Below are 25,618 nucleotides of genomic sequence, written 5' to 3' on the forward strand. Positions count from 1 at the left end.
GATTTTAGATAGGCCTCTGTAACAGTCTGCTCACGCATTCAGATATTGTGGTAGTGGTAACCCTGAAGCAAACATATTGAAGAAATGATTAAGTGCCACTGTTGTTTACATTTTAAGTACAGCTTAACATACAGTACTCATTTCATTAACAGTTTCCCCAAGCCTATGACCTGCCTAAAGTATCTGGATTGACCTTGCCAGGATTAAAAATAATATTAATAATAATGCTTTTATAAATGCATTTTGATGCACACACTGTGGCAGTTTGCATTCCATCTTGTTTTTCCCAAATACACATTAGTCCTGCAAAGCCAGAATTAAAAGAATAAAACAGAGCCAGTCATTTCATTGCCCACTACAGATTGTGCTTTGACCCTTCCAGGATTAGAATAATAAAAGATTTGTATTATTCTAATTTTTGTTGCACAGAGACAGTAGTCATGACCTGTATGCCCCCCCCATACACATTAGTCTTGCAAAAACAAAAGTACAACAGTAAATGGCAAGGCCAGCCATTTCATTCTCACACTAACACAGTCCCACATCCCAAATGCCTACCCAAAGTACCCTGTTTGAACCTAGAAAGATAAAAAAATGAAAAATAAAATAAAGACAACAGTTACATTACTGTATGCTTTCATACAAACATTAGCCAAGGGTCAGTGCTTATACTCACTCTGGCTTACTACAACCAAATGCTCAGAAGTCTTGTAAAGGCAGAATCATAACAGTAAATAGCAGGACCACTGATTTCAATTACAAACTGCCCCCCATACCTGAAGCAGATGGTGTGGCCTTGCCAGCAATAGTAATAATGTTTTCATTAATGTATCGATGCATGCAAATCGTCAGAGTTTGCATTGTATCTTGTTTCACTCAAATACACGAGTCCTGCAAAGCCAAAATGATTGCACAAAAGCTACAATGCCATACATTTCATCCACAAACAGCCATCATATCAATTTCTGACCTAAAGTATCTGCTTTGACCCTGTCGGGATTAAAACGAAAATAGCAATGATTACATTAATTTACTGTTGCACAGAAACAGTAGTCACAGGCTTGTATGACAGCTGACTTTACCCAAATACACATTGATCTTGCAAAGTCACAATTACAACAGTAAGCAGCTAAGCCAGTCAGCTCATTTCATTCACAAACACTCCTATTATGTAACTAAAGTAGCTGCTTTTAACCCTGCCAGGATTAAAGTAGAAAGAAAAGTAACAGTTGGGTTGTATACTTGTATTACTTTCGTTTTGTTGACAGAAACATTAGTCTCAACTTTTGTGTGCCATTCAAGTACACTTTTCATTTTATTTATTTTAGTTTTGTTTGCCATGGTTTCTTTATACTTGTATCCCCTTACAGATTGTGACTGAGTGGGTGGCCCTATTTCTTAATAATAAAGGTGCCCCATCTGATGAAACCTCACTAGTACTCGAACTTTTAGACATTATTTTATTCAACAGCTACTTCATGCTTGGTGAGAACTTTTATCTCCAAAAAACAGGGGTGGCCATGGGGTCAACTTGTGGGGCCAGTTTGGCCAACATTGTAATGGCTTACTGGGAAAAGGAGAATGTTTTGAATAATCGAACCCTCATGTCTAAGATCAGGTACTATACTCGCTACCTGGATGATATTTTTATACTACTAGAGGGTAGTGAAGTAGATAGTAAAGAGGTTTTGGATTTGTTTAACACATCCACCGACTTTTTATCTTTTACCTCCACCTTTGGTGTTAATGCCATTGCATATCTGGATATTTGGTTAGCAAAAAAAGAGGAGTTGAATAGTTATGTGGCTACCATATATAGGAAGCCTACACATTCCAACTCATTCCTCCACTTTAGTAGTTGCCATCCTAATTACCAAAAAAAAGTCGGTGGTTAAAGGTCAACTTGTTAGAGCTGCCCGGATGGTCAGTTTAGAGGACGATTTCCTAGATGAATGTAGAACACTTATGAATATGTTCCTTAGTAGAGGGTATCCATCTGAATTACTTGAAAGTTTGGTAAAGGAGGTTACTACTAAGAGACGAAATGGTACTTATCAACCTATTCTTAAAATTGTTTCATATTCAGAGAGTTGTAGTACTGTAGAACCCTTGCAAGTTGAAAATAGAGGATTGGATACTTGTTTCAACAACAGATTAATTTTGACATACTGCAATGAGAGTCATCTTAATATGGACATTATTATTAAGAATTGGAACATTTTTCGTTCCAATGGTGTAGTACTGGGTAAGGTGGGTAATAAGCCTGGTGTTACTTACAGGAGAGGTAAGAACCTGAAAGCCCTGTTAGAACAACCTGATGGCAACTTTACACGAACGCCTGGCATGTTTAAATGCCAAAACTGCAACCAGTGCAGACACATTTATGAATCCAATAGATTCATAATCGACAATATTAGGTTTGACATACATTGTAGGTGTACCTGCAACTCAAGGATGGTTGTCTATTTAGCCCAATGTCAAAAATGTGCAGGTTTGACAGATTTAAAGCATCAATACGCAATTAGTAAAGGTAAATTAGACAACGCACTTGCCAAACACATTACCCAGCACAATGGTCATTATTTTAAGTTCATGGTGATTGATCAGATAACCGAGAACAAGAGGGGGGCTCCCACACATTTACTTTTGGAAGCATCAGAATTACGTTGGCAAATCAGACTAAATGCATATACGACACCAGGATTGAACGATAGCTGCTCTATTAGCAGCCTTTTAAAACTTAAAAATTTGTTCAGATAATTTATCTATGTGTTTCTTTTGGTGTAATACTTCTGTATTTATGGCAACATCAAAATGTATATACTACATTTTACCAGCAACATGCATTTATTTTTTAACATTTTAAACATTTATAATAAATATCTGTTTGGTTTAGCATAGTTAGGAGATTAGGTTTTAACTTTTGTATTTCAGCACAGTTGCTGTATGTGAATGAACTATTGACTTTAACTTGCTTTGAGAGTAATTAACTTTAATGTGTAATTAGGTTGCTGTCATGTGATTGGGCATTATGGTTTTAATTAATGAGTGTAGTACTATTTAAGTTCTTTTGCTACTAGAATTTAATGTCTGAAGAAGTCTGTATATGCTTGCAGACGAAAAGCGCTTCATCTAATAAATTAGTCTGTCCTGTCACTGCCGGAGTTATTTGCCTTTCCTCACTGCTTGGATCCGTTTTTGTTTCTTGGTTTGCTATTGTTATATTTAGTGTGCCATGGTTTCTGCAACTGGCTTTAGTCAAAAAATAAACAAACAAAAAAAAAAAACTTTTTAGCATATGCCCAGGGAGAAAAGCTCCAACATGTTAGATGCATTTTTAAACAAACATTCAGTATATACATGAACAGATATGAAATAACATAAATTAAGAATTACTCATACACTTGCTAATTATTTTGCATTCATCTTAAAGTACAGACAGAGAAATATTACAGTTTTACAAAGCTGAAATTACAACAACAGTAAACAGCGGGGTCATTTCTTTCATTCACTCATGGTCCCAATTTCCATTGTCTACCCCACCCACAGTATTTGATTTGATCATGCAAGGTTAAAATCAAAAGATAAACAACAACAACAAAAGATGACACTGTCATTAAGTTAAGTATTCTTTTTTTTCACACAAACAATAGAGCTTGTGGCTGATTTACTTCACTCAAATGCACATTACTCTTGCAAAGCAAGCCAGAACTCCAGTCATACCATTCACATATTGGCATAGCCCCATCCCAATTGCCTACCAGAATCTGCTTTGAGCCTACAATGTTTAAAATAATGAAAGTAGAAGACCACAATTACATTGTTGTATTTATTTCACATCACATAGCCAAGAACTTGCACGTGCTCTTACTTCAGTTCACCCCTACACACTTTACACATGCAAGAGTAGAGTTTGTTTCACAACAAAACATTGACAAACCATCCTAATGTAGCTTGACTAACCATGCAAAAAGATATTAGGTTAAAAAAAAACATATGTCATCCACAAACAGCCCATCAGAACACATCGGTAGGAGGTATCTGACTCCTGCTAGGATATTATATTTAATAAAAAAAGACTAAAAAGAAAGAAAGTCATCTACAGCTCCCAAGACACATAGATCACTAGTATCTGGTTGACCCTGCCAATGTATTATATTAAAAAAAATTCAAACATCCCCCAAATCTGGTTAACCCTGCCAGGATATTATATTAAACAAAATAAAAAAAGAAAGTCATCAATAGCCTCCAAAGCACACAGACCATTAATATCTGGTTGCCTTTGCAAGGATATTATATTAAAAAGAAAAGAAAGTCATCAACAACCTCCAAAGCACACAGACCACTAGTATCTGGTTGTCCCTGCCAGTGTATCATATTAAAGAAAGAAACACATCAACAGTCTGCAAAACATACTGCCTCCCTAATATCTGATTAACCCTACCAGGATAGTATATTAAAAAAACCCAGAAAGTCATCAACATTCGTGGTTAACCCTGCCAGAATATTGTTAGAAAAACATCAGAAATAGTCCTCTACTGTACCATTTAAAAAGTATCTGGTTGACCCTGTCAGGAAAAATTATAAACACAGAAAGTATCTGGTTGACCCTGCCAGGAAAAAAAATGCAGAAATAATCTGATTGGCCCTGCCAGGAAAAAGAAACACTGAGAACTTAATTAATTAATCCTTTTTTGGGAGGAATAATTTATAAATAGCCGTCCTTGTATTCTCTTACTTTAAACTTTGATTCTGAGTCTCAGTCACTCTAAAAAGTAATCAGATGGATGGATGTTCTCTTTTATAAATGATTTTTTCCATCTGTTGCTCTCTCCCTCATAACTATGTCTAGTTAAAGTGCAGGAAGAGCACACAAGAGGAACATGACTAATCAGCAGCCACATCACCTATAGTATGTAAAAAAATACTAATTAAGCTTTTTTTATGAGAAAATTGGGGGTTGCAGCACAGCAGTCTGGAAACATGAGCCACCCCTGCTATGAGATCACAGTTGTGTGGGCTGTGTTTCACCCTTAGCAAACATCTTCTCTTTTACATGATATTTTATCCAAGGTTGTAGTATGATTATTCAGAATAGGGGAAAAAACTGTGTGAATGGAAGGGCTCAGGGGACTCCCCCCTACTACCAAAATAGAAAAAAAAATACTGATTTGCCCTGAATTGATTTTTCTTGAACATTCCACAGGTGTGTATTTGGGGAGTTTGCCTCAGGTGGTTATGTGCATGGTAGTCAAACTTCAGGACAGTAGGCAGATATAACATGCTGTCAGAATTAAATTTGATATTGAAAGGTGCTTTTGAGATTCATTCTGATTTTCTGTGATGTTCTACATTTCACTACTCTCATGGACTTTCTACGTGGGCTTATGACAGTTACATCATGAGGATGAAAAAACATTGATTCAAATGAGCAAGCCATCCACTTCCTTATGCTGAAATGTGTCATTTCCAAATTTATGAATATTTAAAGGAACTTTGTTTTTGCACAGGTGTGTTACATATCTCACTCTCTCAAATGTTATTTGATTTTTATGCTCTGTTGAGCCACTGGTATATTTTCACTTAATTTCACATTTGTTTTGTCTCAGGATGATTATCCTGTAATTACTACCATACTTGAAGCTAGTGGAAAATCTCCCAGAAAACTACAGCTTATGAGCCAGATATTTTGAGTTGTATCTCATTGTGAATGGACTTAAAGTCAAGCCTGAAAAAATACATTGTATAATTTCCCTTCATGTAGCACGAGTAAATAATCATGCATTTTATCACTATCATTCTTTGAAAGAAAGAGAGAAAGAGAGAGAGAGAGAGAGAGAGAGAGAAATGTAGTTTTGGAGGTCAAGATGGCTGCCGTCCTATAGTCAGTGTTAGACCATAGCTCAGCATCACACAATCAAATATTAACCTTATTATATGTAAAAGAATTAACTTCTTTGATTAATAACCTTACTTTGCACTTGAGGAACTTACTTGAAACCAATTACTAAATCTCGAACTAGAAGTTGGAGTAACTACTTGGTGAATTGCTGCAGATTTTTCCTTACCTTACTTGTGTTTGCTGCCCATGAGGTCTGGGGCTCTCCAGTCTACATTCTCCTAAACAAGCAAAAAAGGAAATTCAACTATGTTACAGGAATCTGATTCTATGGAGGCACAAACTACAAAAGTGAAATATTCCTCAATCTCATCTTCGGAGAAAGAAATAATACCTAAAAGGGCAAGAACTGGCAAACAATAGGAATCTACAAAACCTCCTACCAAAGTGAAATCTGACCCAACCAACATGGAAGATTAAAAAATGGCACTGCAGCCTATCCAAACTGCAATACAAAGATTTTCCACTCAACTAAAAACCTTTGGAGACTCTATAGACAGAATACTTAGAAGAATTGACAAAACTGAAGCAAAGGTTTTTGATAATGAGATCAAAATAGAGCAGTTACAAAAAGAACAAAAATCAAATGCCACAACTATACTGGATACGCAACAGAAACTTTTAGACCTTGAGGCAAGATCCAGGTGCAACAATATTATTTCAAGAGGTATTCCGGAACGTATACACTATATCACTTTACCTGAAACCATATCTACAATCTTTGCTCTATTCCTAGACAATGCGCCCTTGACAGACCAAATAACAATTGAAAGAGCCCATAGATCCCTCAGTCCATCCTCTGACCAAAAAAATCTGAGAATTGTCTATGCAAAAATACCAAATTTTCAACATGTAAACAAACTTTTGCTTGCAGCTAGAAACAAAAAATATATTCTATGGAATGGATCCAAAATATACCTATTATCTGATCTTCCTGCACAGATGAAACTAGAAAGACAAAAGCTTGCACCCTTTTGCGCATACCTAATTAAAAAGCAAATAAAATTTCAGATGAAGTGCCCAAACACTCTGATTTTCCATCACCAGGGCTCCAAATTATCTGCAGTAAACAGCAAGGAGGCTACTTCGGTGTTTCTTGAAGCATTCAAGGAATGTCCAGATGGTATACATCAAAAACGCTAACTTACTTCGAGTTCTGTGTGCTGTCTCTTAGGTCTCGCCCATCATGGAGGGATTGCCTCGATCCTATGTTGACTTCCTTCGGTGCTGATATGGACTCCTGCCTTGTCATTCGTTGACCAGTTTACAGGCCTCCTCGCCTCATGGCCCCTGGTGGTTCAGCAACTAAATCTCTCATTTTCCACCATGATGCTCTGCAACGTGAACTCACCTGACCCCAGCTCTCCCATGAGCCTTAGGGGACCTTAGAGGTACAAGCTTCCTAACGCTTGTCTCTTTTTTTTTTTTTTTTTTTCAGAGTAAACATTGGTCAATGGGGATGTAAAGTTCCATTGAGCATAACCATGTAGGTTAAAAATGAAGTAAGCGGCAATGTAAGACTGGCATTGGCCTACTAAAACAGCTCTGATCATCTTGGCATTCCAATGACTTCAAGGTGGAATAATAAAGCTGTGCATAATACAATGTCAGCCTCTGTTCACATCCACAGGACAAACAGAGGAACAAACTAGATGGACACATGCAATGTCTGTCTCTCTTCATGTTTTATTTAACTACGTGAGTAAAGTTAGGTAGAATCAAAAAGTTATAGGGAAGTTGAATTGAATGCTGATTTAATGTCAGAGTAGCATGGTCATAAAGGTACAAACACCTGTTTCTGCTATTATTCCCTGTGAGTGAATGTCCCTATATTTTGAAAGGGATCCGGGACACTTAGTATACATATACTAAGGCTTCAAATTTAGAATAAAGATGCTATCTCATAGTCCTTGAACAGGACTATTCTGTAAAATAAAATAAAAAAAAAATGCCGTGATCCGTATCAGATTCAGAGTTTTCTAAAATAGCTCTGTAAATGCACGGTTTAGTTCTTCACACAAAAGTGCAGCAATTGGAACCCAGTAAGCTCATTATCGAAGAATGTGCAGTTTACTGCTGAAATAATATCGGAGGTTTTTTGTTCTTCTTCTCTTTTCTTTCTTCCTAAGGAAGTTAAAGGGGCTAGCATGTGTACAGATTTTGTGCTAAGCCTGTAAGATGCGGGGCCATTTTCGTTCATTAGACTACAGGTTGTTTGTATCTTACACTGTTATGCATTGTATGGAATTTTTATTAGTATTTTATTAGTATTATATGCTTGATGCTTTGATGTTATCTGTTTTATGATGTCAGGTAATTTCTGTTAATTTACATGGCATGATTTACAGGATGTCTCTCTCTAGGAGGTCAAGAGTAATACATGACTACCTGTTGTTGTAGAATGGTTATCTACCTTCTCTATTATAAGAAATGAAAGCTAGGACTCCAGTATAGATATTCTATACTATAGGAAAAATCTCAATGTAAACAGTTCTGATTTGTTATTTACTTCCTGAATATGGTATTTTACATTATATCTGGAGTTCTCCGAGTATTACTCTAACTCTAGATCCTCTGCTATGGTTTTTTACCTTTGTGGCCAAATTGCCTCACCACTACATGGTCTGGTTAATTAGTTTAATTAAACCTACTCACAAGAGTATATCTGAATACTACCCTTTATTACCAACAATACTCATTTATTTTTTTGGAAAGGGATTTGGTATTGGCTGTAAAGGAAAATTTATATACACATTTTGTAACTCTAACATGCTTACAAAATTTTGGTGTTAAATATCACGTATAGATACAGCTAACTCTTAGATACACAAGTAACTAAGCTCTCCGTTTAAGTTTTAGATAGCTGAGTTATGAGTCTGTTTATCTAACCTGTATAGGATTGTTAAGCATTTTAGATTCTCTAGTTATAGTTGGGTCACTCTGGGATATGTTAGTCTCACTTTGTGGGTGGGGTCACAGGGTTTATGTAAAATGTTTTCCTATGCCACATTAACTCCTAATATCCCAGCCCCTTCCAGGCTAGTTGAGTGGTGGTTAGGCACGGGTTTAAAGCAGGAAGGGTTTCTTATCCTTGCCCAAACATCCTCGTTTAAATTGTTTTTATTCCTAATCAGTTTTACATATGCAATATCTCACATTTTACTTAATTTTATAAATTAGCGTGCAAATGCTGACTATAGAGTCTTAGAACCTTAAAGGATTACAAGCAACTAATAAAAAAAAAACTGTTCATGCATCTGGTGTTTAGATCTGCTTCAAATATTATATTTGTCCAGGAAACTCACATATTTAATCACCAGTGGGAACAGGACAGAGGGAGAACTTGGATTAAAACTATAATTGCATCTGGAGCTAAAACCAATAGCGCAGGGGTTGCTATAATAATTAAAAATAAATTCCAACAAGATATAATTAGTTTTGACTCAGACAAAGAGGGAAGGTGGTGTTACTTTACTACAACCTACATTCACCTAGATAAACCTATCTTATTTATTAATCTTTATATCCCCTGCTCCGGGCAACAGAATTTTATTATGACAATTTACAAATTCCTTTCATCATTTCCTAACCATTATTACATTGCGGGGGTGACTGGAACTCTATCCAGGATCCAAAGATTGACAGGACTAATATTAATGCTAATTACAATAAATATGCAACCTTAACTATATCCAAATTGAAAGAAGATTAGAACTTATTCGATCCCTATATCTTTCAAAATGGCCCCTCAACAAATAACAAATTCACCTTTTTTTCCAACTGTTATAAAAGTTGGTCTAGGCTGGACATCTTCCTAATCTCCTCAATATTTAGTAACTTTGACATCTCATTTCACACTGATCCTAGATGGCTATCGGACCACGCCAAGATCTCCCTTTTTATTCACTGGCCCTCATCAAGATCCTTAAATAACAAAGCTATTTGGTGGCGGCTAAACCCCAACCTTTTAAAGAAGGAAGAAATAATCTCACATGTGGAGTCCTATCTGGATCAATTTCTTCAATCTTTTAATTCCCACTCAACCTCTTTAGGCTTTTCCTGGGCAGCCACCAAGGCAATGATTAGAGGATTCCTTATAAACAAAACATCATACTACAAGAAACTTTACAATAAAAATGAATCAGCTATACCAAAGAAAATATATACGCTTGAAGCCGAATTACAATTAAACTATTCACTTGAATCTGAGAAAGAAATACTTCAACTACAAAAGAAACTTATATCTTTACAAGCTGAGAACCTTTCCTTTCATGAGATAAAAACCTTAGCCAGCTATTCGGAATGCGCCCAATTCCCCTCTAAATTTTTAGCCAGAGTTATAAACCAAAATAGAACATCCTCCTTTATGTTGGAAATATCATATCAGGGGAAGAGATATCAGACTGCGCATGATATTCTTAAACTATTTGAATTTCTATACTCTCAACTTTATAGCCCTCCAGGAGGTCCTATCGACAAAGCAGAACTACAAAGTTTCTTAATCAACTTATCCTTCCCCAAGCTAACTAAGAATCAAAAACATTCCCTTGACAGGGAAATTACACAACAAGAAATTATATTAGCAATTAATAACTTAAAAGCTAACAAATCCCCTGGACCAGATGGCTTTACGGCCAAATTCTATAAATCTTTCACACCTAAAATTTCCAAAGTTCTGCTTCAGCTGTTTAATCATATTACCCAAGTTGGAATTAAAGACATCCACCTTAACACATCTTGAACTATCCTTATCCCCACACATAACAATGATTCGAAAAAACCCTGGGAATATAGACCTATCTCTATTGTTAACATGGATATGAAGATCTTGGCCACAATTCTTGCCAATAGACTTAAAGCAGTCATTCCCAGTATTGTTTCATCCGAACAATCTGGCTTTATTATGTACAGACAAACAATAGACCACACCCTTACATTAGACACTATGATTTCGCCCTTTTCCCTGGCCAAAAGTCCCCTATACACTTTAGCTATTGATGCATCCAAAGCCTTCAACCGAATCAGCACAGAATTTCTGTTTGATATTCTTCCACATTTTAACATACCAAATATATTCATTAACAAGATTAAAACTCTTTACTCTAATGCATACACTATATTACAAATAAATAATCAGATATCTTCTAGAACTGAAATTGAAAACTGTGCTAGGCAAGGATGTCCTCTCTCCATTATTATTCAACCTATTCTTCGAACCCTTATTCTTATTAATCAATCACATTCCTGTCCTGTATAACACTAAACTTCCCCTATCAGCTTATGCTGATGATTTAAACATCTACTTTACTTTACCTAGTCTGATCTTGAGAAAATGATGCCCTCCATTAATACCTTCTCCAAAGTTGAAAACTACAAACTCAGTATAGATAAATCATTAATATTCTCGATAAATACGTCTTCTTCATACCTAAGCATATTCTCTCCCAAAGGTATAAACATTAAACAACACTTTCACTATTTAGGAATATCTTTTTTCCAGGAACATACAGCTCACTATCAGGGTCATATTTCTGAATTATGGATGAATGTACAAAACGACTTAAACAGATGGGCCAAACTTAAACTTCCATTCCTTGCTAGAACAGCAATCATAAAAATGAACGTACTTCCTAGATTTTTATATATTTTCAATGCAAAAAATATTACCCTGCACAACATATTCTTTAAAAATATTATCTCATTCATTTTGAAATTTATATGGTCCCCTAAATAGTTAGGATTTGTTACACTAAACTTACATACCCAAAGGAGCAAGGAGGTCTTGGATTGCTGGATTTTAAACTATATTATGAAATTATCAATGGTAGTAGGATCATTAATATAGCTACCTACAATAAGAATTACAATACATGGTGTCCAGCCTGGGTTATACTCTATAATAACTATGTCAGATCTCTAAACCTCAATCATTCTGCTCTCCCTTTCTTAAATAAAGAAAACTTGGGTAAAATTAAGCTGCATAATGGCATTAAATCTAATATAAAGACACTACAAAATCTTTTTTCAATCTCTAAACCTGATCCCTGCTTTTAACACTCTACAACCACTACATCTCAACCCTAATTTAAAGATGAATGGTCGTATGTTAAACTTAGACCAGTACCCCCTTTTCAATAATGCAAGCATTTCCGACCTCTTCCCTTTCAAGCAGCAGACAGTCTCTGAAATAAGAGTTAGCATGAACTTACCAAAAAAATATACAATCATATTAAGACAAATCAGGGAGTTAGTTCATATGTTCCTAGATCACCCCATGGTAACAGATAAAGATATCTCAACTTGCAAGGTACTGTGGAAACTACTTCTCCCTAAAAAGAAGATGATTTCAAATACCTACAAAGTTATCATGTCCTCCAAAACACATAAGGAGCCCATTTTCTCTAACTACTGGCTAAAGCAGGATCCCTCTATCACCTACAATCAGATCTCAAATGCCATAAAGATTAGTTCTAGTCTCATACCCCTAAAAAAACTTAAATATACCCAGCTCATGGTAATGAACAATGCATACCTTACCCCTGACATAATTAACAAAATATACCCTAACTCTTCCACTCACTGTCAAGTCTGTCAAAATCAAGCAGACAATCTTTTACATATATTTTGGCGCTGCAAATGCTCATATAAACTATGGTGTGCCCTAAGAGTCCAACTGGAAAAAACAGGCTATGAAAAATCAATCCTTTCATGGAAATTTGCTCTCTTACACATTCCTCCCCCAGGTTTATCAAAGGCGCAACACAGAATCCTAATTTCCATTTTTATGTTAGTAAAGTATTATATTTCACTTAATTGGAAAAATAGGCACTTATCCTGGAAGGGGTTCAAGACTCTTGCTATTAAACATCTTAAGGCTCATAGATACTTGTTCCACAATATTAATCAGAAACCTTATCTTAAAGAATATTGGAGAATGTTATTTGTACATATTTTGAACTGAATATTTGATTACTGTTTCACCCTTTTTGTTATTTTGGGCATTGTATAAGTGTATATAGTTTTGATTGTAGTTAGTTCTTGTACGTTTAGTCTGTTGTCATTTACTGTTAGAGTCAGTATAAAACAATAAAGAGAATTAAAAAAAAAAAAAAAAGAAAAGAAATGTAGTTTTAAAGTGTGAATTCCATGCATACTGTGAGCCAAAGAAGAATCAACCATATGTCCGATACTCTTTTTTTTTCTGTAAAACAAAAGTTTCAACAAATGAAACAGAGTCTACCCCTAAGTGTAGCCTTGGCCAATGGATGGGAAAATCAGAAGTTCGGGTCTATATTGCAACACTGAACACTTAAAACAGCGAACAATGTTACATCGACACATTTTCAGCGAAAGCTGAAAATGTCGAATCCGAAGAACAGTGATTTCTTTCCTAGGGAAAGAAATCGCTGTTCCAACCCCTGCAAAAAAAAACACATTACACACTTCCAAACACATTCACACATACCCAATCCTAATTATACCCCCCAAAAAACAGTAAACAACTAAATACACATATGCACATAACCCAAACATACATTTAACGAAAAAAAAACAATAAACATATTAAACCATATGCACTTACCTTAACTCGCACCCTAACCCTAAGGTCAGTAACTCTCGCACATTCACATAAACAGCTCCAAACACATACACACTAACCTTAACCCTAACTCTACCCCCCAAAAACAAAAGTAAACAATTTAAAACACATACACACAGAACTCAACCATACATTTAACATAAAATATACAACAGTAAACACTTTCATACATATGTACTTACCTTAATCCATACCCTAACCCTAAGGTCAGTAACTGTTGCACAATCACACTCGGGAGCTATATCGGACAAGGGACCACACTACACTTCAGAACACGGCAAAACAACGAAGCGGTCAAGTGACTTCTTTTCCAGGGAAAAATTTCACTGAACAGCCACTTTGCTGTTTTGCCTGTTCGCTCTGCATGTGTCAGCGAAAACGCATTCGACATAATGTGTTTTCATTGAACTCATAGGAACCCAGAAATTCACCCCAGGTCTAGCCGCCCCCCCCCATGTCTCTGATAGAAAGAGACTGGTAAATAATGCCCAAACTAACATACCCCCTGCATAACCTCTAGAAACATCCATTGCCTAATAAATGCATATGATACGTATGGACACTGCTAGGTTGGACTGCACAGCTAGTCTTATAAAGGCCCTGGCAATCATTAGCCTAGTATATAACTATGAACCTAAGAGACTATATATGTTTATGTCATGGAACTCAGGTGTTGAGCACAAGACTGCATTTGGTGAGTTGACAAATACACTCATTAGTGAGGGAGTTTACAAGGAGGCAGAAATGAGAAGGACAGACTGTTGAGAATGCACATTTAACATTGAGCACAAGACTGCATTTGGTGAGTTGACAAATACACTCATTAGTGAGGGAGTTTACAAGGAGGCAGAAATGAGAAGGACAGACTGTTGAGAATGCACATTTAACACTGAAGCAATCCATTTATGTATGTCAATCCATTGAATTAACATGCAGCTTTGACATAAGAGTTGAAAGATGACAAAATAAACTATGTGAATGAACAAAAAGTGACACTGATGCATACTTCACTCAAAACAAAAGAAATAAAAATGGAATTGCAGGCAACTGTATGGATATCAAAATGGTGTATGGTAACACTGGACAGGCAGAAACCACACCCAATGGAAATGTGAGTACAAGTATCAGAAACATGCATAGCAAAGGACTGGATCAAAGGTGTAAGCTATGTGGCATTAACATTTCAAAATAGTTTGTAATAAATGGAAACCCATTTTTCAGGAAAAGGGTAATGTTTTAGAGATGAAAGGACAATGTAAACAGAAATATTTGTAAGCACTGCAGATCTGCATTCAGTGAACATAGTGCAAGCTACATGCAGTTCAGGAAAGGATGACAGCATATCCACTGCCCTAGAAAGGATGACAGAACAACTGCAGTGTAGAATATGGCAGCTTGGCAACAGTCTAGGACAGGATGGCAGTACAAGCACAGTTTAAGAAGGAGGACAGTACAACCACAGTACAGGAAAGTTTGGCAGTATAACCACTCTCTAGGAATGGAAGGCAGTCTGACCACTGTCTAGGAAAGGATGGCAGCTTGACAGCAGTCTAGGAAAGGATGACAGTAAACCACAGTCTATGAAGGATGGCAGTACAACTGCAGCTTGATGCCATAATGTCAGTGTTCTACACAGCAACAGTTTGCCAGGCATTGTTTATGCGTATTCCAAATATAGCAATTACACTATTCTTTTATCAAACTCTTTTGTCAGATCATGGAAAAAAAATGTGTAAATATGCACACAGTTTATGTGTGTGTGTGTGTGTGTGTGTGTGTGTGTGTGTGTGTGTGTGTGTGTATATATAGTTATATAAATATATATATATATGTATATATATATATATATATATATATATAAATAGACATTATATATATATATATATATATATATATATATATATATATATATATAAATATTTATATGCATATCAATATATAAACACAGAGAGCAGGACAAAAATTAAGAATAACTTGTAGGTTGGAGGATAACATTACGGGGATTGTGGGAGAAGAAAGACATGACACTGCCGAGGCTTCTAAATACGATGGGGGCAGAATCATAGAAGTTAGGTATAGATCCTTCAGACAGGAAACTGATACTTAAGCTCAAAAGGGGCAGTTGTTTTTGTGTATATATTAAAATTTCTCCTATTAGTGGAGGAATATTTTCTTGTCTCTAATCCTATATGGAATTCTAGGAGTCCAATGATACTGTATAAAAAAAAGGTTGGCTTAGAGCGTGGAAACCAGTTATTTTTCTGAAGAAGAAACTGCAGCCTGTTTGAACTGGATTTCTCCAATTTGTACAGGAAAGTCACAGGGAGTCTACAAGTTGTTTGGACTTTTTGTAATATGTTGCACAGATAGTAATTTTAAGTTTTTTTGTTTTAGAACAAATAAAACAAGATGCTAGGGGTGGTCTATAGGAGGCCCGCTTAGAATACAAAGAATTATACTGGCAGCTAAAATTAGATGCAACTAAAAAAAATCAGGTTTAAATGACCATTTGAGTATAAATAGTGTCCTGAAGTTGAGCGCAGCTAAATTATAGTCTGATTAGTATGTTTGTAACATATTCATTATTTCAGAAAATAATATGTAGTTTAAAAGAATTCATTTTGTATGGTCTACTTTATAGAATTGATTGTATAATTTTAACATATAGATTACAACTTTAAAAGTCATAAACTAGTCAGGATGAACTTGTTGATGAGCAAGGAATTTTAATTATGACATCAGTTTAATTAATATCCATGAGATTAAACCATTGGTGGGAAATGAATGATATAAAAATGATTAGTAATTATTATTCTCATATTCTAACTATCACTGTTTTTAACTGCATTTTTGTTTTTACAATTGTAAATAATATTAAAAGAAGGTTCGGGACATGAGAGTGGTGTTTGAGCTTATCTTCTGTTTTGCTTGAATACTTTTTTGATGTTGGTGTGTGCCTAATCAAGGGTTTCAGTCATCTGCAGGACTGAGGAACTGTTTAATTTTGCAAGGTATATTACCTGTTAAGTACTTAATAGGATACGTTGCCTGCTCCTTCTAGGTACTGAATAAAAGTTTTAACTGAGACACCTCACTAAAAAAAATGTTAAAATGTCACTGCATGTTTTATAGCTCCATAGTTTAGAATGCTTTAGCAAATTAATGGCCAAAGGAACAAACAAGAATTCCACAAAACAACGCCACAAGTCCTAGCCACAAAATAATCGCACAAGTCAAAAAGCACAGCCACATCACCCAATACTGATGGGAGACTAGCAGTGCCCACCATTAAGTATACTTTCGCCACAGATCTCTGCTGAAAATTTGCAATCACCTATCCAGTCCAAACTAAATTGTTGTAGTACATCAGCTCAGTCACACTTTATATATGAATGCTTTTCTATTGTTATCAGTAAAGCTTTATTTCTTCACAGAATCTATACAGTCTGTATATTATGTGCATAAAACAAACCAACAAGAAATGTATATGGGTGTAATAGGTATTAACAAATGCTCATTTCAACAATTTTTGGCTTGCTGGCAGCTCTTTGTGTAAAATTACAGTACAGTGGGGTCTGGCACTTTGCCCTTTTCCCACAGCAGTTTGATCTCGGAGTTCAATAACTTCCAAAAGGTGCAACAAAACCAAGAACAGATTGTAATCCAAGGCACACAGGATCCGAACAAAATAATCCAGCGAATCAGCAATAACGTGTAAAATTCTTTAATGTTGAAAGGTCAGATACCCAAAATTCATAAATCAGAACAGCAACAACAGAAATAAGCCAAGCATTTTCACCCAGTAATTACTAGGCTTTTTCAAGGCAAACAAAACTCTCCAGCACAAAAACCTTTTAAATAGCAAAGGAAATCAAATTCAAACTCCACCCATTAATTACATCGTAAACCTAGTAATCAATTAGTGCAACTTAAAAAGGTCACAGGCACTAACCATACTTTATAACATGCCCTTTTTGGTGTAAAACATAATTGTTTGTTGAAATCAACAGTGCTGAGCCTCAAAAATGTTTTTTTAAATATTAAAAATGTTAAAAAAATCTATTGTACATGTGCAATGAATTAAATGAACAAAATAAATAAATTCAGAAATACAGTTCAAAAATGTTAAAACTCCATTTTAAACAGCTAAAATAATCAGTATTAAATACAGTAATATAAGAAAATACAAACATTGTAATAAAATGTAGTGTTCAATTTAATGCCAATAAATTAACCCATACAGGAGGGGGTTATATACAACAATGATCAAATAAATTAATTCTATAACCGTGCTCTTCTCATTTTAAGAACACTGTTAATATTTAATGCCTCATTCATCCCAGGGGGGATACAAGCATCCAACCTCAACTGCCAAAACAACTCTCGGTTCTCCAACCTGACCTCCCAGTTACCTCCTCGTGGGTCAGGTACTACCTGCTCCAAAACCATGAATTTAAGATTCATCATGCCACATACCTGGGAGTGTTTAAAAAAAACGTTGGTGTCCTTACACCTAGCAATTTTGTATTGGTGCTCATACACCCTTCTCCTAAGCTGCCTTTCTGTTTTTCCTACATAGAAACCAAAACAGTGGGTACAAATACCCAAGTAAACCACCCCTCTTTGGTTCCACCCTTAAAACGTTGGTTAATCTTATATTTGATCTTTCTTGAGGGGATATTGATGGTGTCTTGGTTCAGCATGTAATGACATTGATTACAATGGCCACATTTGAGAGTACCAAGCTTCCTATTGTTCATTTCATGGTGAATGGTCCTTCTCCTCTCAAAGAAGTCCTTCAGATTTCTACCCCTCTTCCTAACAAAACTGGGTACCAAAGGGATAAATTGTTTTAGATCTTCATTAGTGGATACAATAGGCCAATATTTAGTAATGATGTCCTCTAATACTTGGGAGTTGGAGGAAAAGGTGTATGCAAAACTGTTCTGGTAGTTGTCAGTTGTACTTTTTAAAGGCTTTTCCACAGGTTGTAAACCAGTACCTAGCAAGGGGTGATAGAGCATTTCTCTTTTTACCGGAAACCTCCAAGATCAGTTGATCTATCAGTCCAACTGGATAGGCTTTTTCCTTAAAAAGACTATATAAAACCTTAATCTCTTGTTCAAAGAAATCCAGTGTACTACACATCCTGGAGGCTCTAATCAACTGTCCCTTAACAATTCCCTTTTTTTTTGGTAGTAGGGATGACCACTGTCAAAGTGAAGGTAGGCATTGGAGAAGGTGGGCTTTCTAAACACCCTAGATTGAAAACAGTTGTTAGTGTAGTCTTTCGTTAAAGTTACATCTAAATAATGCAATGTGTTCAGGTCAGTGCTATGTGTAAATTTCAAGAAACCAGTGGTGTCGTTAATGTAATCCAAAAACCTTTCCAGGTCCTGCGCAGACCCACTCCATAAAATACAAATATCGTCTAAATATCTGGAGTAGTGCCTAATCATGCCTGCCCATTCTGTGTTAAAAACAAATCTTTGCTCCCAATAGTAAAGCACACAGTTGGCATATATCGTTGCACAGCTTGCCCCCATTGCCACACCTCTCCTTTGTCTGTAGAACTCCCCACTAAAGTAGATAAAATTGTTCTCCAGGACTGTCTCCATTAATTCTTTGACCAAGTTTATAATTCTAGCACTAAATGTTCCACTGGAGGCAAGCACCTCCCCAAACCATTCCAGACCCTCATTGTGTGGAATACTTGAAAATAGGTCCTTGATATCAATGGTGACCATCAAAATTTCTGGTGAAAACAACCTATGGTGCACGGTCTTCAAAAAATGCCAGGAGTCCTTACAAATGTGGACAATGGGGAGAAGTACTTTTTTGGAGACATGATCAATAAATTTGGATAAAGGCTCAGTGATACCACCTGCCCCTGAAACAATGGGTCTAAATCTGAGAGGATCCAGCCCTTTGTGGGTTTTTGGAATCCCAAACATGACAGGCACCTTGGGTTTCACCACATTAAAATAATTGTAAAGTTGCTCGTTAACAGTTCCTTGGAGGAGGTGGTCATAGAGGTGGCACTTAATTTTAGAACAGGCTAAATTAATTTCATTAAAAGACACAAGTTCGTATTGCTCAACATCTTGTAACATCTCATGAATGTTGGAATCATAGTCAATTTGATACATTAAAACAACCCCTCCACCCTTGTCAGATTTCATCACTCAGCAACCCTCATGCTTGAGATGGTCAATAAGCCTGATTTCATCATGACTAAGGTTTGGGGGCTGCCCGTCTTTTTTTCTTTTACCCATGTTTCTAATTTCTTTCTCTACCATCTCCTCAAAAATTCTCAAATGCGGGTTGGTTGGTGGGTTAAATGTACTAGTTCTACTTAAAGTTGGGTTAGAAAAATCTTTACCCTTAAAAAATAACCTAAGGTTCAATTGCCTAATAAACAGTTTGAAATCAATAAGGGTGTATATGGTATCGGTGGAAGTGAGTGGAACAAAGTTAAAACCTTTGGAAAACAAAGAAAAATATCCATCTTCTATTATAAGATCGGTAAAATTAAAAATGGTGAAATTGTCCTTCCTAAAAATGAGGTCCTTAGGGAGAAGAGCACCCTTATAGAATTAATTTATTTGATCATTGTTGTATATAACCCCCTCCTGTATGTGTTAATTTATTGGCATTAAATTGAACACTACATTTTATTACAGTGTTTGTATTTTCTTATATTATTGTATTTAATACTGATTATTTTAGCTGTTTAAAATGGAGTTTTAACTTTTTTGAACTGTATTTCTGAAATGTTGATGGTCACCATTGATATCAAGGACCTATTTTCAAGTATTCCACACAATGAGGGTCTGGAATGGTTTGGGGAGGTGCTTGCCTCCAGCGGAACATTTAGTGGTAGAATTATAAACTTGGTCAAAGAATTAATGGAGACTGTCCTGGAGAACAATTTTATCTACTTTAGTGGGGAGTTCTACAGACAAAGGAGAGGTGTGACAATGGGGGCAAGCTGTGCAACGATATATGCCAACTGTGTGCTTTACTATTGGGAGCAAAGATTTGTTTTTAACACAGAATGGGCAGGCATGATTAGGCACTACTCCAGATATTTAGACGATATTTGTATTTTATGGAGTGGGTCTGCGCAGGACCTGGAAAGGTTTTTGGATTACATCAACGACACCACCGGTTTCTTGAAATTTACACATAGCACTGACCTGAACACATTGCATTATTTAGATGTAACTTTAACAAAAGACTACACTAACAACTGTTTTCAATCTAGGGTGTTTAGAAAGCCCACCTTCTCCAACGCCTACCTTCACTTTGACAGTGGTCATCCCTACTACCAAAAAAAGGGAATTGTTAAGGGACAGTTGATTAGAGTCTCCAGGATGTGTAGTACACTGGATTTCTTTGAACAAGAGATTAAGGTTTTATATAGCCTTTTTAAGGAAAAAGTCTATCCAGTTGGACTGATAGATCAACTGATCTTGGAGGTTTCCGGTAAAAGGGAAACGCTCTATCAACCCTTGCTAGGTACTGGTTTACAACCTGTGGAAAAGCCTTTAAAAAGTACAACTGACAACTACCAGAACAGTTTTGCATACACCTTTTCCTCCAACTCCCAAGTATTAGAGGACATCATTACTAAATATTGGCCTATTGTATCCACTAATGAAGATCTAAAACAGTTTATCCCTTTGGTACCCAGTTTTGTAAGGAAGAGGGGTAGAAATCTGAAGGACCTCTTTGAGAGGAGAAGGACCATTCACAATGAAATGAACAATAGGAAGCTTGGTACTCTCAAATGTGGCCATTGTAATCAATGTCATTACATGCTGAACCAAGACACCATCAATATCCCCTCAAGAAAGTTCAAATATAAGGTTAACCAACATTTTAACTATTGAACCAAAGGGGTGGTTTACTTGGGTATTTGCACCCACTGTTTTGGTTTCTATGTAGGAAAAACAGAAAGGCAGCTTAGGAGAAGGGTGTATGAGCACCAATACAAAATTGCTAGGTGTAAGGACACCAACGCTTTTTTTAAACACTCCCAGGTATGTGGCATGATGAATCTTAAATTCACGGTTTTGGAGCAGGTAGTACCTGACCCACGAGGAGGTAACTGGGAGGTCAGGTTGGAGAACCGAGAGTTGTTTTGGCAGTTGAGGTTGGATGCTTGTATCCCCCCTGGGATGAATGAGGCATTAAATATTAACAGTGTTCTTAAAATGAGAAGAGCACAGTTACAGAATTAATTTATTTGATCATTGTTGTATATAACCCCCTCCTGTATGGGTTAATTTATTGGCATTAAATTGAACACTACATTTTATTACAATGTTTGTATTTTCTTATATTATTGTATTTAATACTGATTATTTTAGCTGTTTAAAATGGAGTTTTAACTTTTTTGAACTGTATTTCTGAATTTATTTATTTTGTTCATTTAATTCATTGCACATGTACAATAGATTTTTTAACATTTTTAATATTTAAAAAAACATTTTTGAGGCTCAGCACTGTGGATTTCAACAAACAATTATGTTTTACACCAAAAAGGGCATGTTATAAAGTATGGTTAGTGCCTGTGACCTTTTTAAGTTGCACTAATTGATTACTAGGTTTACGATGTAATTAATGGGTGGAGATTGAATTTGATTTCCTTTGCTATTTAAAAGGTTTTTGTGCTGGAGAGTTTTGTTTGCCTTGAAAAAGCCTAGTAATTACTGGGTGAAAGCGCTTGGCTTATTTCTGTTGTTGCTATTCTGATTTATGAATTTTGGGTATCTGACCTTTCAACATTAAAGAATTTTACACATTATTGCTGATTCGCTGGATTATTTTGTTCAGATCCTGTGTGCCTTGGATTACAAACTGTTCTTGATCTCGGAGTTGGCATATATAATTAGCAGAAAGTATGGAAGGTAAAGGGGGGGTTTGACTCCCTGCAAAAAAAAAAATATATATTTTTTTAATTTTTTTATTCAGTCTTTTTAGATCTATTTTTTCTAATGCTCTTTTGGCCATTCACTATTAGAAGAAACATTCCGATGTCTCTCTCTCTCTCTGTCTTCATTTATATATATATATCTATATATATATATATATATATATATATATATATATATATATATATATATATATATATATATATATATATATATATATATATATACAGAATATTGATGTTAGTATGTTGAAATAACAAAAATCAACACTTTCAGCGCAAGCTCCAGGAATTACCCTGGAGTGGAGTAAATAAAATGCATGTGTTCCTGCTGGGAAGCATGCTCCTGCACTCCCCATGTCAGAGACTGCACCCCTCCACAGCTCCTACTAATTATATTTACTGACTCTTAAATCACACAATCCCCAGGGAAAGGGAATAATCCTCTAGTCAGGGATTGTCAGTTTCACACCATTGATGACCACCTGTTTGTGTTGACCAAACATATGTCAACAAGATGTTCATTTGACCCACTACCAGCAACTCATATCTATCTATCTATCTATCTATCTATCTATCTATCTATCTATCTATCTATCTGTCTATCTATTTATCTATCTATCTATATGTATGCACACACACACACACACACACACACACACACACACACACACACACACACACACACACACACACACACACACACATATATATATATATATATATATTTATATATATATATATATATATATATATATATATATATATATATATATATATATACATAGGTTAATTATCAAAATAATGAAAGCCCTAACCACAAATTTTCACATCCCTGAACTGGAACAGCAGAAACCATTAAACCAACTGCTCAGAATGTTGATTTGTTTGGAAGGCAAGAGCCAACATTTGACAGTTACTGGACTGCTCACCATCTGAAAAAAACACAGCTGGGAAGGCAAACATATTTATACTGTTATAAGGTAGGCAAGCCCCCCGCACACCCACACCTACTGCTAATTATATATTCCAAATCTGAGATTCACTACAGTGTGGAAAAGGGTAATTTACCTAATCCCCACTGTAGTTCGATCCAATTGAAAACAGTGATGCCCAAAACTGAAAATGCAAGCTACATGTTGACATTTTGGAGTCAACAGGATTTTTGATCTGAGTTTTGCCTTTTTGCACCTTCGCCCTTGAGCTTATGAATGACAGTAAGGTGAGTTTAATGATTTTTATAGGAAACTATATATATATATATATATATATATATATATATATATATATATGTATATACACATATATATATATATATATATATATATATATATATATATATATACACATATATATATATATATATATATATATATATATATATATATATATATATATATATATGTATACACACACACACACACATATATATATATATATATATATATATATACACACACACATATATATATATATATATATATATATATATATATATATATCAAATATCCAAGGACTACAACCAGGAATATGAGACCTGGAACCAGCAAATAAAAATAATAAAGACAATCGTAAATCCAACAATGTATGCTGGTTCCGGATGTGCCAAGAAACACCCACGAAGTGCACTACTCATTGTACAAACTTCTGTAAGGAAATGTGAAATGAAATCAACTCCTTTTCACTCGATGCAGTAAAAAATGCAGAACTTTATTGAAAGTAAGCGCTTTCACCGATTAGGCTTCTTCAGACTTTTTACACTCACTGCATTACTACAGTTTAAATAAACAAGGATGTCTTACTATTGGTTAACTGAAAAGAGGCTTAAAGCGCTACGCTCACTTCATACAAACATACCATATTAAAAAACTTCAGTGACCATATTGGAAAAAGAGACGTACATGAAAATAAACTTGTTCATATACAAAAACACACGTATACAAAAATACGCATGTGTATGCATAAGCAAAAACAGACTAGCATATCAATATTTGTGTAATCACGTATTGACAGCTAAATCCATGTACGTTCACACAGATAGCAAACAGTGCAGAATAATGTTGCATAAAGACATTTAAAACATTTAAAAACATGTGTCTTAAGTCTGACCTATGCAAACAGAGATGAAAATACGTGTGCATAGGTAAAATCAGACTGACATATCTATACTTGTGCGATCTACGCTCACTTCATACAAACATACCATATTAAAAAACTTCAGTGCTCATAGATCTGGTTCTGCCTACAGACTGTTTCTGTGCTATGGGGAAAGGGGTAGGAGTAGTATCATGCATATGTACAGAAGTGGGGGACTTACGTCTCACTGCTGTGTCTACTTGACTAGCAGAACCTATTATCTCATGTGTAGGAGCATTTTGTGCTAACACTGGTGTATTTCTATCTGTGCCAGCTTTTTCACTAACATTGTCATTAAACACAATCTCTGTATATGACACATTTCTCCTAGTGGGTCTAGATGTATTAGAAGAACCAATGCTATTGATGTTCTGTGTACAACCAGAGCCACTAGGAACATTACTGTATTCAGAAACATTACCATTAACATTGGTAGTACCAACGTTATTAGTTGTGTCCATATTAGTCGAATTATTAACATTATTATTGGTGGTGGCATTATATCTCGGCCAAGTAAAGACATTAGTTTTGACATGTTTGATTTAATATTTAGGCAGTTGGATTATTTATATAGGACCACAGATTATTAGGTTTTCTTCATGTAGGTATATATAGACATAAGATTAAGATATAAGATATTAGCTTTTTAGTCATAGTTATACATATTGGGTTATTGTCATTTTAGGTTATAGGTGTTTGTCATAGGTATATATAAATATATTAGCACATGGTTTTTAGGATTTAGGATACATCTTTTTAATACATGTAATAATGGTATTATTTTGTGCGTAAGGAATTAGTTGTTAGTGCGTGATCGCACAAGTCTAGATATGTCAGTCTGATTTTACCTATGCACACGTATTTTCATCTCTGTTTGCATAGGTCAGACTTAAGACACATGTTTTTAAATGTCTTTATGCAACATTATTCTGCACTGTTTGCTATCTGTGTGAACGTACATGGATTTAGCTGTCAATACGTGATTACACAAATATTGATATGCTAGTCTGTTTTTGCTTATGCATACACATGCGTATTTTTGTAT

Source organism: Protopterus annectens, chromosome 4.part0 (genome assembly GCF_019279795.1).
Source record: "Protopterus annectens isolate FY-2018-M chromosome 4.part0, PAN1.0, whole genome shotgun sequence".
Lineage (NCBI taxonomy): Eukaryota > Metazoa > Chordata > Ceratodontiformes > Protopteridae > Protopterus > Protopterus annectens.